Genomic DNA, 6,000 nt, shown 5'->3' on the forward strand with positions numbered 1-6,000 from the left:
TCCAGTTCATAGTCCTTGATCAACTCTAACCATCTTCTCTGTCTCAGGTTCAAATCATTCTGAGTGAAGATGTATTTCAGACTCTTGTGATCCGTGTAGATATCACACTTATGACCCAGAATATAGTGTCTCCAGATCTTCAGTGAATGTACCACAGCTGCTAACTCAAGGTCATGAGTTGGATAATTCACCTCATGTTTCTTCAACTGCCTAGATGCATAGGCAATCACCTTTCCCTCTTGCATCAGTACACATCCCAAACCTTGCTTGGAAGCATCACAATAGATAGAAAAGCTTTTAGTCACATCTGGCAAAGTCAAAATTGGTGCAGTAGTCAACCTCTTCTTCAACTCCTCAAAACTAGCCTGACACTGTTCATTCCACTTGAATGGCTTACCCTTCTCTAACAAAGCAGTCATGGGCTTGGCAATACTGGAAAACCCTTCAATGAATCTCCGATAGTAACCGGCCATTCCAAGAAAACTTCTGATCTCTCCAACAGTCTGAGGCGGACTCCACTTAAGAACATCTGCCACATTCTTCGGACTGACAGCAACTCCACCATTTGAAATGACATGACCAAGAAAAGACACTTCCTTCAACCAGAAGTCACACTTACTCAGCTTGGCATAGAGCTGATGTTCCCTCAATTTCTGCAACACAAGCCTCAGGTGATCCTCATGTTCTTCCTCAGTCTTGGAGTAGATCAAGATATCATCAATAAAGACTACCACAAACTTATCCAAATACTCCATAAAAACTTTATTCATCAGATACATAAAGTACGCTGGAGCATTCGTCAATCCAAAAGACATAACTGTATATTCATAGAGTCCATATCTGGTGGTGAACGCAGTCTTTGGAATATCATTAGGTTTAATCCTCAACTGGTGATAACCTGACCTCAGATCTATTTTGGAAAACACACAAGCTCCTTTCAACTGGTCAAACAAGTCCTCTATTCTAGGCAAAGGGTATTTATTCTTAATGGTGACCTCATTCAAAGATCTATAGTCTACACACATCCTCTGTGTCCCATCCTTCTTCTCTACAAAGATAACTGGAGCTCCCCAAGGTGAGGAACTAGGACGGATATACCCCTTAGACTGTAACTCCCTTAGTTGTTTCTTAAGTTCTTCTAACTCATTAACAGCCATTCTATAAGGTCTCTTAGATATGGGTGCAGTACCAGGTAATAAATCAATAACAAATTCAATCTCACGTTCAGGTGGCATACCTGGCAAATCCTCTGGGAACACATCAGGGAACTCTTTCACCACTCGAATATCTTCTACTGACCCACTGCTCAGATGGTAAACTGTTCCTTCGCTACTAGGTGACATAGAAACTCTGACCTCAATTCTGTTCCCACTAGGTGCGGTTAGAGCTACTGTCTTCTCAGCACACTGAATAGTACCCTTAAACTTGGACAACCATCTCATTCCCAATATCATATCTAAACCTTCTGAACCCAACACAATAGGATTGACAGGAAAATCTACCCCCCTTATTTTAATGCTCATTCCCGGACACAAAGTATTAGTATGCATCTTTCCCCCAGGTGATTTAACTATCATGGTGTTTTGCATGGTACAGGTGGCTATACTATGTTTCTCAACAAACTGTGCACTTATAAAAGTATGTGATGCTCCAGTATCAAACAAAACAGTAGCTGGGCAAGAGTTGACAAGAAACATACCAACTACCACATCTGGAGCCTCCTCCGCAGTTTCCAACTTCACATGATTCACCCTTCCATTGTTGTTGTTACTCCTCTGCCTCTGGGGGCACGCATTCGCGTAGTGTCCAAGCTGACCACACTTGAAGCAGGTATTTCCAGTGGGGGCGGGGTTGACATTGGGCTTCATTGGGACAGTGTTGGAGTTCTGGCGAGAGCCTGATGGTGCTGGGGCATTCTGGCGAGGCGCCTGACTAGCGGGGCGCTGCACTTGGTTGTTGTTGTAGCGCTGGCTCGTCTGCTGACTCTGGTTGCTGTACCTGACATTCTGTTGCTGTCCTTGGTTGCCTGACTGATATGCAGGGCGAGACTGAGGGCCCTGCTGGTTGTTGTAACGGGGACGACTGGCACCAGCCTGCTGCTGAGAGGAATTATACTTCCTCTTCTTGTCTTCCATCTTGCGGCGCTTGCTCTCAAGCACCAATGCCCTGTCCACCATCTCCTGGAAACTGGCATACTTGACATTCGACATCATGTAGGACAGACCATCATTCAAACCTTCCAGAAAGTGGTCTTGCTTGTCTTCATCATTCTCCACTTCATTGGGGCAATACCGCGACAATTGAGTGAACTTGTCACGGTACTCACAAACTGTCATGGAGCCCTGCTTCAGAGACAGAAACTCCTTCTTCTTCAGCTTCACCAATCCAGCAGGCACATGATGAGTCTTGAAGGCGACCTTGAACTCATCCCAAGTGATAGTATCCGGGTCTTGATGTGCAAAGCAATATGAATCCCACCAGTCCTGTGCGGCTCCCTGAAGCTGCCCAGAGCCATACAGAACCTTCTCCCTGTCATTGCACTGAGCAATGACCAGCTGCTTCTCCACTGCCTTAAGCCAATCCTCAGCTTGCATAGGGTCAGCTGAGTGGGAGAAGAACGGTGGACGTCCCTTCATGAACTCTCCACGCTTGTCCCTAGGTGGGGCAAACGCGTTGTTACCTCCTTGATGTTGGTTCTGATTCTGGTTTTGGTTCTGCTGCATGTGGTTCATAATATGAGCCATCCCTTGCATCAGTTGAGTCTGCATAGTCATCAACTGCTCTATGGTCATGGGCTGATTCCCAGGAGGAGGAGGGTTGGCATTAGTCCCGCTCTGATCATTGTTGTTGTTGTTGTTGTTGTTGTTGGACTGCCCATTGTTTCCTCCATTGGTGTTGCTCCTGGTGTGGACAGGCATCTGATGTATAGAAACAATATAACAAAATCAGATGCAGTTCATATGTGTAACCCTGAGTTGTAATGTAAACTGCGATGTGAAAATCTTTCCTCACAGTATGAACCAGCTGATATTCACTTTCCTATCTCAGTTGATAAACACAGTACTCACAACAGATGTAATATATAGATACTGAACTGATCATGATAAAGTAAGACTGATAAGATAAAACGATTATGAAATATGATAAAGCACAAATAAAGGAGACCGATGGTAACCCAAACTAACTATCTCAAATAAACTTAATACTTAATCTTGTTCTTGATGCGTTGTGGACATAACCCACAACTCATCGCACTCATTACAAAGAACCAAATCACACCATTAACACAATAATAAATCAAGTTCTCACACAGACCAAGCAAAGCACACTAAGCAAACGACTAAGCACTAAACTCGCATAGCTAAGATCGTGCTAACGTTCTAAGCGTGGCACTATTTATTACTAAGCTGGGAATAGCTCCTATTCTATAGTAGTACGAGCGCTGGCATCTCCATAGGCTGGATCTTCACGAGGCGGAGAGAAAGCAGGCCACTTAGGTGAAGGCGGTGGCACTCCAGTGATCTGAGCTTCCAGCTGCGCTATCCTCTTCCTGGCGTCGTCCAGCTCCTTCCTGACTTGCTTCAGCTCCACTAGTGAACTGTTGAGCTCGGTGTTAGTGACCGCCACCAGCTTGACAGTCCTGTGCACGCGGGGGTCTTGCTCATCAGTGGTGGAAGCAATAGTCATCGCCAACTCTCCACGGCGACGGCGAGGGTAGTAGCGACGCTCATCCTGGCTGATCTCCTCGAAGAAGTGATCACGGTATGCGTAGAAAGCCTGGCGAGCAGCATCATTAATGCCCGCCATCTGGGTAGACCTCTCAGCCACAGCTTCATGTATGGACATGATCCTCAATGCCCTCAACGTCGGGTTAGGCCTGCCGACGTGTGCCCAGACCTTCCAGTACGCCGGGTAGTCGGGGTGACTCCAGTGCTCACTGCGGTACTCCACTGAGAACATGCCATGTCCCAGCTGCTGGTCAAGGAGACGCTTCAGCTCGCTGTGGAAGAAACACTCTCCACCATCCCTTGTGCAGACTGTCACAATCCACCCATCATCAGCAGCAAAAAGTCCATCTTGACCTCCAGGTCCTCCAGGTCCACCGGGTCCTCCGGGTCCTCCAGGTCCTCCAGGTGCATCATCATCATCATCATCATCATCATCATCATCCATGTCATCATCACCGAAGGGATCATCTCCTCCAGGTGCCCAGCAAGGCGCCCTTCCATGCACCACCAGAGCTTGAGGTGGTTGCTGTCCTTCATAGGGTTCCGCGTCTTGGAGGTTAGCACCGTCATCAAGATGCTGGTTAGGCTGGAACACGATGTTATCCACGCGACCAGTCAACGAGAACTCCACAGCTTGAACGGGGCGGAAACGGATAACGCTCTTGCGGCAGGTCAGGTGGCGAGTCATCTACTTATGCATAAGATCATAGACATGCAGGAAACGGTTAATAGATCATGACAATGATGGATACTGAATAACATAAATGAAGGTAAAAGTGTATGTGTAATGAAGATGAACCAAGATTATACAATGGATGGACAATATGAACTTTGGTGGTATTTATGGTAAGATATAAAAGTAAGTAATGAAGGTCTAAAGTGAAAACAAGGTAATGAAATTTATTGTCAAGGTAGAAATAAAACATAACTCAAGTAATAAACGAAAAACAAGGAACAAGAAGGTAATATGAGTAGAATGATAATAAATGACAAGGTATAAAAGAAAGGTTCAAATAACAAGTAGTAAAAGTTGAAACAAGAATATAAATGCAATATGAGAAATAGAAAACAATAAATGATAACAAGGTAATAAATGCAAGAAATAAGTGAATAAACCTAGCTGTTAGTAAAAGTAAGTAGATAAGGCCAATAGATAAAGTCAAATGAGACAGGTTAGTAAGGTAGTTAATAGATCCAATGGTGTATTCCACCCAAAAGGGACAATCTAAACGGCTGTTTCTAACTAGGCTGCGTGATCCTACGGTCAACACGGCTTTGATACCACTTCTGTCACACCCGGATGTAAAAGAGCATTCGGGTGCCAAATCACATGTGCGCCAGGATCTCAAATTCACACACATGGACCGACATCATCAATGGTACAAAACACAGTGTTCAAACGAATTACATAAATGAGAGTAAAAGTACCATTATTACAAGCCAAATGTTTATCAAAGTGCGGAGGGGAAACATAAACTAATCTGTTCCATAAATAAAGGGAAAACTAAACGCCGACGTAGCAGGACCACCTTGCCACAGGAAGGTCGACGGTAGAACCACACGAGCCTAACAACCAGGAGACTCAGGGTAGTCCTCAGGGAAATCGCAATTGTGCTCCTGATCGTCCGAGCAACCTTTAATGATTATAGCAAGGGTGAGCTCATGCCGAACTCAGCAAGCACAGACGGAAAGTAATGACATGCAAGGCTTAAAACAAGGTAAAGCTGACTTGGTTTGACTGCGGTAGCATTTTAGTTGATCACTTTTAATTATAACAATTACTAAAACAACCTATTACTAATATGAGTAGCATAAACCCAACCCTTAATTAGTGTAGGTAGTAATTAGCATCTTTTCAAAAGACTATCCTAATTATTATAGTGATCCAGGGATTAACCCCAATTATTAACACAGGATAGCAATCCTGCCATCACGGAATAGCCATTCCGCCAAAACACGAGGTAGCAATCTCGCCAAGGTCCATCTCCAAGTAACCAGTGAATCCAATTTGCTCATCAAGTGAGGGTCTGGGCCGCTCGTGACCGTGAGCACGGCTGATATATCAGTTTTACACTCTGCAGAGGTGTGCACGTTCACTCCAAGTCGTGATTCCCATTTGCCCGGGGTCGCGACTCCCCAAAACACTTCCAAGGTGAGCAGGCGGGGTCTCACTACGAGACCTTTCACAGGGTCCAACTAATAGGATGCCACTCGCAAGTTTTTGCCGGGGCGCTCGGCAGTCGATACCCATAGCCATGGCGTACCGATCAAC

The sequence above is a fragment of the Sorghum bicolor genome, chromosome 4, assembly GCF_000003195.3.
Source record: "Sorghum bicolor cultivar BTx623 chromosome 4, Sorghum_bicolor_NCBIv3, whole genome shotgun sequence".
Lineage (NCBI taxonomy): Eukaryota > Viridiplantae > Streptophyta > Magnoliopsida > Poales > Poaceae > Sorghum > Sorghum bicolor.